The sequence below is a fragment of the Leuresthes tenuis genome, unplaced genomic scaffold (genome assembly GCF_036924035.1).
Source record: "Leuresthes tenuis unplaced genomic scaffold, fLeuTen1.0.hap1 SCAF_156, whole genome shotgun sequence".
Lineage (NCBI taxonomy): Eukaryota > Metazoa > Chordata > Actinopteri > Atheriniformes > Atherinopsidae > Leuresthes > Leuresthes tenuis.
Window position 1 is genome coordinate 1,735 of NW_027325510.1, and position 12,897 is coordinate 14,631.

A 12,897-nucleotide genomic window follows, 5' to 3' on the forward strand; every position below is an offset into this window, starting at 1 on the left:
GAGTTCTGCATGATTTGGGATTTTATCTATAAAATCAATTCCTTCACTCAAACTATGTTAAAACGGCTTTTACCTTCATATTTATCAATGTCTCGATAGATTTAAACAAAAAAACAACGTTGTACTTTGCAGTAAAAGAAAGAGCCAATCAAAAGTTTTAGGAATCCGAGAATAAGCTTATTTTCATGAGTTCTGCACGATTTCGGATTTTATGTATAAAATGAATTCATTCACTCAAACCAAGTTAAAACTGCTTTTTCATTCATATTTATCAATGTCTAGATCGACTTCAACAAAGAACAACATTGTATTTTGCAGTAGAAGAAAGAGCAAAACTGAAGCATCAGGAATCCGAGAATAAGCTTCTTTTCATACGTTCTGCATGATTTCGGATTTTATGTATAAAATGAATTCCTTCACTCAAACTAAGTTAACACTGCTTTGTCCTTCATATGTACCCATTTCTACATATATTTCAAGCATAAACTTCCTCATACTACCCTGAACGCTTCCGCTTTTGATGATGTATATTCGGGCATTCGAACCTTTTATTACCCGCTTTTTACAAACCATTGTCGGACTTTCACACCTTCTTGCAGCCGAACACCACCTCTCCCGCTTTTGATGATGTATGGTCCAGTATTCTTACCTTTTCTAACACATTTTTCAGCAATTATGGTCGGACATTCACACCTACTCACAGCTGGACACCTCCACTTCCGCTTTTGATCATACAATGTCGGGACATCGCTCCTTGTCTTACCAGCTTTTTACAAACTTTAGTCGAACATTCACACCTTCTTGCAGCTGAACACCTCCGCTCCCGCTTTTGATGATGTAAAGTCGGGCTTTCGAGCCTTTTCTTACCCGGTTTTTACAAATTATGGTTGGACATTCAGACCTACTCAGAGCCGAACACCTCCGCTCTCTTTTGATCATACATTGTTGGGCATTCGCACCTTGTCTTACCCGCTTTTTACAAACTATAGTCAGACATTCACACCTTGCAGCTGAACCTCCGCTCCCTGTTTTGATCATGTATGGTCTGGCAATACTACCTTTTCTTCCCCCGTTTGTGAGTAATTATGGCTGGACATTCACACCTACTTGCGGTCGAACTGCTCTGCTCCCGCTTTTGATTATGTTTGGTTGGATATTCGAACCTTTTCTTAACTGCTTTTTACAAACCATGGTCGGACTTTCACACCTTCTTGTAGCCGAACAACTCCGCTCCCGCTATTGATTGTGTACAGTCGGGTATTTTAACCTTTTCTTACCCGCTTTTTACCAACTATGGTCGGACATTCACACCTTCGTACAGCGGAACACCTCCGCTCCCTCTTTTGATGGTGTATGTTCGGGTATTCAAACCTTTTCTTACCCGCTATTTACAAACTATGGTAGGACATTCAAACCTTCGTGTATCCGAAAACCTCCGCTCTCTCTTTTGATCATACATTGTCGGACATTCGCACCTTTTCTTACCCGCTTTTTACAAACCATGGTCGGACTGTCACACCTTCTTGTAGCCGAACACATCCGCTCCCGCTATTGATTGTGTACAGTCGGGTATTTTAACCTTTTCTCACCCGCTTTTTACCAAGTATGGTCGGACATTCACACCTTCGTACAGCGGAACACCTCCGCTCCCTCTTTTGATGGTGTATGTTCGGGCATTCAAACCTTTTCTTACCCGCTTTTTCCAAACTATGGTCGGCTATTCACAGCTTCCTCTCCACCATACTTGTATGGTGGGATATTCACACCCACTTGCATCCGAAGACCTCTGCCCCAAATTTTGTTGATATTTAGTCGGACATTCGCACCTTACCCGCTTTTGGCAAACTATGGCCTTCTTGCAGCCAAACACCTCTGATCTCGCTTTTGATGATGTAAGGTTTGGCATTCAGACCTTGCTTCACCTGCTTTTCACCAAATATAGTCGGACATTCACACCTTCTTGCAGCCGAACACTTCCGCTCCACCTTTTAGTGTTCTATCACACCTTTTTTTCACCGCATTTTATACATTATGGTCGGAAATTTTCAACCACTCTCATCCGAAGACCTCTCCTGCCGCTTTCTTTAATATATTTGAACTTTAGTCGGACATTCAAACCTTCTTGCAGCTGAACCATCTCCGCTCCCTGTTTTGATCATATATGGTCTGGCAATACTACCTTTTCTTACCCGTTTGTGAGTAATTATGGCTGGACATTCACACCTACTTGCAGCCGAACACAACCTCTCTCGCTTTTGATGATGTATGGACCGGCATTTTTACCTTTTCTAACACATTTTTCAGCAATTATGGTCGGAGATTCACACCTACTCACAGCCGAACAACTCCGCTCCCGCATTTGATGATGTATAGTCGGGCATTCTCACCCTTTCTCATCAGCTTTTTGCAAATTATGATCTGACATTCACACCTACTTGCAGTCGAAAAGCTCTGCTCCCGCTTTTGATTATGTTTGGTTGGATATTCGAACCTTTTCTTAACTGCTTTTTACATATTTTGGTTGGACGTTCACACCTTCTTGTAGCCGAACACTTCCACTCCTGCTTTTGATGATGTATGGTTGGGCATTCACACCTTTTTTTTGCCCATTTTTCAGGAATTATGGGTGGACATTCACACCTTGCAGCTGAACACCTCCTATCCCACTTATGATCATGTGCGGTTTGATTTTCGAAAAGTTTCTTTCATGTTTTCTAGCAATTATTGATGGACATGTAGACCTTCTTGTAGCTGAACACCTACGCTCCCGCTTTTGATCATACATTGTCAGGAATTCGCACCTTGTCTTACCCACTTTTTACAAACTTTAGTCGAACAGTCACACCTACTTGCAGCCGAACACAACCTCTCTCGCTTTTGATGATGTATGGACCGGCATTCTTACCTTTTCTAACACATTTTTCAGCAATTATGGTCGGAGATTCACACCTACTCACAGCCAAACAACTCCGCTCCCGCATTTGATGGTGTATAGTCGGGCATTCTCACCCTTTCTCATCAGCTTTTTGCAAATTATGATCTGACATTAACACCTACTTGCAGTCGAACAGCTCTGCTCCCGCTTTTGATTATGTTTGGTTGGATATTCTAACCTTTTCTTAACTGCTTTTTACAAACTTTGGTTGGACGTTCACACCTTCTTGTAGCTGAACACATGCACTCCTGCTTTTGATGATGTATGGTTGGGCATTCGCACCTTTTTTTTACCCATTTTTCAGGTATTATGGGTGGACATTCACACCTTCTTGCAGCTGAACACCTCCTCTCCCACTTATGATCATGTGTGGTTTGATTTTCGAAAATTTTCTTTTATGTTTTCTAGCAATTATTGATGGACATTTAGACCTTCTTGCAGCTGAACACCACCTCTCCCGATTTTGATGATGTATGGACCGGCATTTTTACCTTTTCTAACACATTTTTCAGCAATTATGGTTGGAGATTCACACCTACTTACAGCCGAATAACTCCGCTACCGCATTTGATGGTGTATAGTCGGGCATTCTCACCCTTTCTCATCAGCTTTTTGCAAATTATGATCTGACATTCACACCTACTTCCGGTCGAACAGCTCTGCTCCCGCTTTTGATTATGTTTGGTTAGATATTCGAACCTTTTCTTAACTGCTTTTTACAAACTTTGGTCGGACGTTCACAATATCTTGCAGCCGAACACCTCCGCTTCCGCTTTTGATGGTGTATATTCGGGCATACGAACCTTTTCTTACCCGCTTTTTACAAACCAAGGTCGGACTTTCACACCTTCTCTTAGCTGAACAACTCCGCTCCCTCTTTTGATTGTGTACAGTCGGGTAATTTAACCTTTTCTTACCCGCTTTTTACCATCTATTGTCGGACATTCACACCGTCTTACAGCGGAACACCTCCGCTCTCTCTTTTGATGATGTATGGTTAGGCATTCGCACCTTTTCTTACCCATTTTTCAGTAATTATGGGTAGACATTCACACCTTCTTGCAGCTGAACACCTCCTGTCCCGCTTATGATCATGTGCAGTTTGATATTCGAAAATTTTCTTTCATGTTTTCTAGCAATTATTGATGGACATTCAGACCGTCTTGCAGCTGAACACCTCCGCTCCCACTTTTGATGGTGTATAGTCGGGCTTTCGAGCCTTTTCTTCCCCGGTTTTTACAAATTATGGTTGGACATTCAGACCTTCTTGCAGCCGAAAACCTCCACTCCCTCTTTTGATCATCCATTGTCGGGCATTCGCACCTTTTCTTACCCGCTTTTTACAAACCATGGTCGGACTTTCACACCTTTTAGTAGCCGAACAACTCCGCTCCCGCTATTGATTGTGTACAGTCGGGTATTTTAACCTTTTCTTACCCGCTTTTTACCAACTATGGTTGGACATTCACACCTTCTTACAGCAGAACACCTCCGCTCCCTGTTTTGATTATGTATGGTTTGACATTCGCACCTTCTCTCACCCGCCTTTTACTATGGTCGGCCATTCACAGCTTCCTCTCCACCATACTTGTATGGTGGGATATTCACACCCACCTGCATCCGAAGATCTCCGCCCCCACTTTTGTTGATATTTAGTCGGTCATTCGCACCTTACCCGCTTTTGGCAAACTATGGCCTTCTTGCAGCCAAACACCTCTGATCTCGCTTTTGATGATGTAAGGTTGGGCATTCAGACCTTGCTTCACCTGCTTTTCACGAAATATAGTCGGACATTCACACCCACTTGCATCCGAAGACCTCCGCCCCAAATTTTGTTGATATTTAGTCGGACATTCGCACCTTACCCGCTTTTGGCAAACTATGGCCTTCTTGCAGCCAAACACCTCTGATCTCGCTTTTGATGATGTAAGGTTGGGCATTCAGACCTTGCTTCACCTGCTTTTCACCAAATATAGTCGGACATTCACACCTTCTTGCAGCCGAACACTTCCGCTCCACCTTTTAGTGTTCTATCACACCTTTTTGTCACCGCATTTTATACATTATGGTTTGAAATTTTCAACCACTCTCATCCGAAGACCTCTCCTCCCGCTTTTGTTAATATATTTGAACTTTAGTCGGACATTCAAACCTTCTTGCAGCTGAACCACCTCCGCTCCCTGTTTTGATCATATATGGTCTGGCAATACTACCTTTTCTTACCCGTTTGTGAGTAATTATGGCTGGACATTCACACCTACTTGCAGCCGAACACAACCTCTCTAGCTTTTGATGATGTATTGACCGGCATTCTTACCTTTTCTAACACATTTTTCAGCAATTATGGTCGGAGATTCACACCTACTCACAGCCGAAAAACTCCGCTTCCGCTTTTGATGGTGTATATTCGGGCATACGAACCTTTTCTTACCCGCTTTTTACAAACCAAGGTCGGACTTTCACACCTTCTCTTAGCTGAACAACTCCGCTCCCTCTTTTGATTGTGTACAGTCGGGTAATTTAACCTTTTCTTACCCGCTTTTTACCATCTATGGTCGGACATTCACACCGTCTTACAGCGGAACACCTCCGCTCCCTCTTTTGATGATGTATGGTTAGGCATTCGCACCTTTTCTTACCCATTTTTCAGTAATTATGGGTAGACATTCACACCTTCTTACAGCTGAACACCTCCTCTCCCGCTTATGATCATGTGCAGTTTGATATTCGAAAATTTTCTTTCATGTTTTCTAGCAATTATTGATGGACATTCAGACCGTCTTGCAGCTGAACACCTCCGCTCCCACTTTTGATGGTGTATACTCGGGCTTTCGAGCCTTTTCTTCCCCGGTTTTTACAAATTATGGTTGGACATTCAGACCTTCTTGCAGCCGAAAACCTCCAGTCCCTCTTTTGATCATACATTGTCGGGCATTCGCACCTTTTCTTACCCGCTTTTTACAAACCATGGTCGGACTTTCACACCTTTTAGTAGCCGAACAACTCCGCTCCCGCTATTGATTGTGTACAGTCGGGTAGTTTAACCTTTTCTTACCCGCTTTTTACCAACTATGGTTGGACATTCACACCTTCTTACAGCAGAACACCTCCGCTCCCTGTTTTGATTATGTATGGTTTGACATTCGCACCTTCTCTCACCCGCCTTTTACTATGGTCGGCCATTCACAGCTTCTTCTCCACCATACTTGTATGGTGGGATATTCACACCCACTTGCATCCGAAGACCTCCGCCCCCACTTTTGTTGATATTTAGTCGGTCATTCGCACCTTACCCGCTTTTGGCAAACTATGGCCTTCTTGCAGCCAAACACCTCTGATCTCGCTTTTGATGATGTAAGGTTGGGCATTCAGACCTGGCTTCACCTGCTTTTCACCAAATATAGTCGGACATTCACACCTTCTTGCAGCCGAACACTTCCGCTTTTAGTGTTCTATGAGGCATTCACATATTTTTTTTCACCGTATTTTATAGATTATGGTTGGAAATTCTCACCCACTCTCATCCGAAGACCTCTCCTCCCGCTTTTGTTAATATATAGTCGGGCATTCGAACCTTTTCTTACCCGCTTTTTACAAATTATGGTCGAACATTCACACCTACTTGCAGCTGAATACTTCCGCTCCACCTTTTAGGTATGTATGGTTGGCATTTGCACCTCTTTTTATACTGATTGCTGAAGATTAAGTTGTTCTTTCTCAAACTACAAATTTTTTTTAATTGTTGAAACTTGATTTGAAGTGGATAAATAAGGAGGACAAACAGTTTTAAGTCAGGCTGATAGAAGGAATTAATTTTATAGCAAAATCTGTATTTCGTCATATGTCGAGAGATGCTTTATCGTTGAAACTTGATTAGACATGAATAAATATGAAGGACAAAGCAGTCTTAACTTGGTTTGAGTTAATGAATTCGTTTTATAGGAGAATCCGAATTCGTGCATAACTCATAAAATAGAGCTTATTTTCGGATTCCTGAAGAATGAGTCTGGTTCTTTCTCATAATACAAAGTTTGTTGTTTATTGTTGAAACTTCATCAGAAGTGAAGAAATAAATGAATGCCTATCAACAAATGTGGGATCTAAACTCTAGTGCTTCCTCTAAAATAATTTCCTTTCTCAATTTAGAAATGTGTGTGTGTAAGTCACAACACCCGTGACACCAAAACGGCTTTCTTTTCTCTACACTCTGCACTATGAGCACACACACCAAATCAGAAAGGCTTTTTTCTCTCTTTTCTACATTATGGACTGTGGGGACACAAAACCGCTCTCTCTCTCTTTTTTTTTTTTATCGTGTGCCAGGGCGTTGTCTCACGTATTAGATTATGCTTAAGATACGAATGGGTTTATCAGTCACATCAGAATCCATACATACTGATCCTCCCATAATAAAATGGTCGGATCTTATCAAACACACTTTTTTCTTGTCAGCGAAACAGCATATACACGTCAAGACACTGAATCAAGTTTGCCTCAAGAACTCATAAGTTTGGCAGTATTGCTCTGCCGTCAGCAATCATACACCCATTTTATTTTCGTGAGACATGTGCAATCACCTGTTCATCTACTGTTCTATCACTATGAATTAGTGATCTATTATCAATAAGGATACTTCTACAACTACTATCAAAGTATGTCCGGACTTCTTATGTTGTCAGTTGCTATATATGAATAAGTGGGTAGCTACTGACAAGCATTAAGCATGTCACACAGCCCAAACATATAACATTTCAGGACACACCACACAGTTAACAACCACAGTGAAGCGTGTCAAAGCCCAAACATGTAACATTCAACAGGACACTTACACAACACATTCAAATCAAGCAGTCAGACAACATACAAGAACATATACCCCAGCCGGCATTGCTCCCTGCCTATTTTCGTACAGCACACTATGTGTGCGCACACCTTTATTCACAAACTCTTCAACTTATACTCTTTTACCAAAGCTGCTACAGCTCGATTGGCCGAATACCCTTTGATCCTATTTCGGTGAATTTGACATCTGCCTTACATATAACAGATTAGCGGTTTAGCAGTTTTAATTTAATATGAGTGAAGGAATTCATTTTATAGCAAAATCCGAAATCGTGAAGAACTCATGAAAGTAAGCTTATTCTCGGATTCCTGAAACTTTAAATTTGCTCTTTCTTTTACTGCAAAGTACAACGTTGTTTTTTTTTGTTTAAATCTTTCTAGACATGGTAAATATTAAGGACAAAGCAGTTTTCACATAGTTTGAGTGAAGGAATTCATTTTATAGATAAAATCCCAAGAGTCTGCTGAGAAAAGAGAGTGAATGCGAAGTAGACTTTAACACGGCTATGGGAGCGAGCCGAGTGTGGGCTAACCGGGAGAATTGCTTGAAAGAAACGCGACACCGAATGAGCGAACAGAACAAAGCCTCAATACGGGATTCTCGTGGTGTTTTTGTTGCTGCCTTGTCTTTTGCACAGAGTAAAAGACAAGGCAGCCATCGAATAGGGCCCGATTGTTCCTAGTTGGTCAGCCGAGGAGCAAGGGGGGGGGGGGAGCAAGCGTCTCAACCAAGCAAAGCTCACCATGGGGAAGGTGGCTATGCCAACTAGCCTGATGCCCTGCTCCCGCAGTGACGGATAATCGTACTCTGGTTTCTCTTCATAACGTACAAGTCTTTCGCCTTCTACTAAAGATTTCTGTGGAGAGCAGCACTAATGAGTTGTTTCTATTTTTGGCAGGCTTTACCTGTGCAAAAGAAATCTTCTTACTGTGCAGAGTGACTTCTCTGAGTAGAGTCGCCTTACTTGTTGCGACTGTGCCGATGTTCGAAGCTGGAGTGCAAAGTTGTTGCTTGAATGGTGCTTGCTGGAGCGTGCGGGAGTGCAAAGTTATACCATTTAAAAGGGCTGAAGAGTGCTCAGTGCAGCGGGTGGGCGACACTCTGGCCACCTTGAAAACCGAGGTTACATCCACTACCAGGGGCAGCCCAAGTTCTGCCGCAAGTGTGGTGAGCATGGGCACCTGGTTGAGGCTTGTACCAAGGTGTTATGTGGGAAGAGCAGAGAAATTGGGCAAACTTTTGGAGAGTGTCCAAATGGCAGGAAATGTAATCTCTGTGGAGAATTAAATCACCTCTTCAGAGATTGCCCTAAATCTTTTGCCAACAAATTAAAGACGGTAAAGCCACAGTCAAGCCAACAAAGAGAAGGACCAAAGGTGGCAGTTGGTGAACAAAGTGAAGAGGTTGACCCAATAAATTCAAACTTCCCGCCAAAAGCTTGGATTGGAAGTGAGGAGCAAAAAGGGGAGGGGCCTGTAGAGGCCTCACCACTCAGTGTTGAAGTCTGTGAGAATTCACAGGCAGAGGGTGGAGCTACGCTAAATGAGGAGGAAGAGCAGACAGGTGAGTCTAGTGAAGATACTCACCTCCCCGAAGGTCAACAGCCGAAGAGGACGGCATCTGAGCCTCTGATTCCCCAGTGGTAGAGAAGAGGGGAAGGGTTAGGTCCCTTTCAGACAGTTCTTCAGTGGAAGAACCTAGAGACTTCCCCTCCGACTCACCAAATGAGGTCTCCTTTTTAACTTCAGCTCTGCAATCAACCCCCAGGGACTCAAAGTTAAATGCAACATTGCGTCAGAGGCCAACACCGAGAGTCCGAAAAGGAAATATAGATCACCCTACTCACTTTTCACCTAAAGAAATGAAGGAAGAGCTAGTTTCCCAAGAAATAACCTGAGTGTGTAATTTGTTTTGATAACTTAGAAAAACGAAAATGACATACCTACTTTCCTTTATGCTTTTAATGGTTCTCACCTTCTCAACACTAAATGTGAGAAGTGTGAAATCAAAGACAAGAGCCCAGAGTATTTTATCCTTCTTAGACTCCATAAAATCAGATGTGTTTTTAATACAAGAATGTGGACTACCTTTTTAAAAAAACCATAGACAATGGGAGGAAATGTGGCCCCATTTATCGATATGGAGTGGCTCAAATCAAAATAAAAATGATGGTGTGGCCATTCTAATTAAAAATCCGCATGTTCTGGTGAAAGGTAGCACAGTGGTGAGAGACGGACGGACACTTTTAGCACACTTGAATTTTATGAGGCAAGACTTTAACCTCTTAAATATTTATGGTTTCAATGGAAAAAATGAAAGGTATGACCTTTTAGAAGATATACAGCTTTACATGCTAGGGCAAGTACCTTTAGTTGTAGGAGGGGATTTTAACTGTATCTTGAGCAGGAAAGATTTTACTTCAGGGCATATGCAGGGATTTTAAGCTTACTGACTGTTTTAAAACCATGCATCCCAGAGAGGAGGGCTTCACCTGGTTTAGTCATGATGGCACCAGAGCCTCTCGCATTGATTATTTCTTTACTAGAGATTGCCCACCCACTGATGTTAGATTAACCCCTGTTTTCTTTTCAGACCACCTTATGCTCTCCTGCACCCTTTCACCCCCTTCTGGTGTGACGGTAGGAAGTGGTCTGTGGAAACTCAACTGTTCCTTGTTGGAGGATGAAATCATAGTCAGTCAGTACAGGGAATGTTATAAAGAGTGGCAGACCCTTCAAGACCTCTACGAAACACATGCACAATGGTGGGAAATGGTGAAGGAAACGACCCAGACTTTTTTTAAACAGCAAGGTAAACGTAAAAAAAGGAAAGAGAATAGATGTATGATGGGACTACATAAACGCTTACAGCGCTACTTTAAACTAAATCAGTGTGGCATAGACTTTAAAGAAGAAATCAAAGATGTCAAAAAGGAAATGTCAGTTTTAGCAGAAATAAAGAGTAAAGGAATTTTTGTAAGAAGCAGGGAGCAGGAAATTGAGGAAGGTGAAAAAGAAAGAAAGTTATAAATAAAAAGGAGTGTATTCAAAATCTAAAAAGAGAAGATGGGTTTTTAACAAAATCCACACAAGAGATGATTGAAACTGTACATACCTTTTATAGTAACATGTACAAAGAGAAACCAGTGCACTTGGAAACATCGGCAGAAATCTTAAAATTCGTTGACAAAACCGTAAAAGAGAATGCACACTTGACACAGAATTTTACTGCTTTAGAGTTAAAAAAATGCCTAACAGGTTTTAAGAGAAGTCGAGCTCCGGGTTTAGACGGGCTTCCTGCAGAATTCTATCTGACCTATTGGGACCTTTTATCATCAGACATTTTAGATGTTTTTAAAGATTTTGAAAAACTCGACCGACTGCCTGACAGTTTTAGAGTGGGAATAGTGACTCTACTTTATAAAAAAAATGATAAGACTGACCTAAAGAATTGGAGGCCCATCACACTTTTAAACTTTGACTGTAAACTTTTTAGCAAGGTTTTAGCGACACGGATGTCCTCTGTTTTAGAGGAGGTAATTCACCCAGACCAAGCTTGTGCCATCTCAGGGAGACAACTCACCGACAGCCTCGTACTGATTCGAGACATCATTGATTACGCTAGAGACAGAAACACCCGGCTTGTCATCTTAAATTTAGACTTTGAAAAAGCATTTGATCGGGTCTCGCATCAATATCTCTTTCAGGTGTTGCAGCCATCGAAAAGGGCCCGATTGTTCCTACTTGGTGAGCTTTGCTTGGTTGAGACGCTTGCTCCCCCCCCCTGCTCCTCGGCTGACCAAGTAGAAACAATCTATTCGATGGCTGCCTTGTCTTTTACTCTGTGCAAAAGACAAGGCAGCCACAAACACCACGGGAACACCGTATTGAGGCTTTGTTCTGACCACTCATTCGGTGCCGCGTTTCTTTCAAGCAATTCTCCCGGTTAGCCCGCACTCGGCTTGCTCCCAGAGCCGTGTTAAAGTCCACTTCGCATTCACTCTCTTTTCTCAGCAGATTAAAAGAAAATTTCATCTTGGGCTCCCTGAAACTTCCATCCTGCACCGCTGTTTGCTTTTTCACAAGAGCAGAGGAGAGCGCACCGTTCCCAGCGGCACTGCAGTACCGGGTCGAGGCTTGGAGTGAACGGAGCAAGCTTCTTTTTCAACTCCTATTCTTAAAAATCCATTTAATATGTTGTCCTCGTATAGAGGACATATTAAACTGATAAGAACGGATACTACACTTGATCTTAGCCAAAAGGCCGAGAAGCGATAACTGTCCACTGTTTCAGGTCCGAGGGCCCTTGCTGGCACAATGCGCACTTGTAGCAGTGTTCTTTTTATGGCCATAGGTGGCCAGAGTGTCACGTTGCACCTCCGCCCACCCGCTGCACTGAGCACTCTTCAGCCCTTTTAAATGGTATAACTTTGCACTCCCACATGCTCCAGCAAGCACCATTCAAGCAACAACTTTGCACTCCAGCTTCGAACATCGGCACAGTCGCAACAAGTAAGGCGACTCTACTCAGAGAAGTCACTCTGCACAGTAAGAAGATTTCTTTTGCACAGACAGAAAGGGCTTCACCCGCAAAGGTAAAGCCTGCCAATAATAGAAACAACTCATTAGTGCTGCTCTCCACGGAAGTCTTTAGTAAAAGGCGAAAGACTTGTATGTTATGAAGAGAAACCAGAGTACGATTATCCGTCACTGCGGGAGCAGGGCATCAGGCTAGTTGGTATAGCCACCTTCCCCATGGTGAGCTTTGCTTGGTTGAGACGCTTGCCCCCCCCCCCCCCCCCCCCCCCCTGCTCCTCGGCTGACCAAGTAGGAACAACTCTATGCAAAAGACAAGGCAGCAACAAAAACACCACGAGAATCCCGTATTGAGGCTTTGTTCTGACCGCTCATTCGGTGTCGCGTTTCTTTCAAGCAATTCTCCCGGTTAGCCCACACTCGGCTCGCTCCCATAGCCGTGTTAAAGTCTACTTCGCATTCACTCTCTTTTCTCTGCAGACTCTTGGGATTTTATCTATAAAATGAATTCCTTCACTCAAACTATGTTAAAACTGCTTTGTCGTTCATAATTACCATGTCTAGAAAGATTTAAACAAAAAAAA

General features: G+C 42.7%; 3 non-coding genes across 3 annotated transcripts; 1 reads left to right on the forward strand and 2 right to left on the reverse strand.

The window, feature by feature from the left end:
- The first annotated feature begins 8,580 nt into the window (after positions 1–8,580).
- Positions 8,581–8,697, forward strand: LOC140287610 (U5 spliceosomal RNA). Its single transcript, XR_011911751.1, has one exon. It is a non-coding gene; the product is annotated as a U5 spliceosomal RNA (small nuclear RNA).
- Positions 8,698–11,869: 3,172 nt separating this feature from the next.
- LOC140287612 (U2 spliceosomal RNA) lies at positions 11,870–12,053 on the reverse strand. The gene has a single exon (XR_011911752.1). It is a non-coding gene; the product is annotated as a U2 spliceosomal RNA (small nuclear RNA).
- A 308-nt stretch (positions 12,054–12,361) lies between these two features.
- LOC140287615 (U5 spliceosomal RNA) lies at positions 12,362–12,475 on the reverse strand. The gene has a single exon (XR_011911755.1). It is a non-coding gene; the product is annotated as a U5 spliceosomal RNA (small nuclear RNA).
- Between the last annotated feature and the right edge of the window lie 422 nt (positions 12,476–12,897).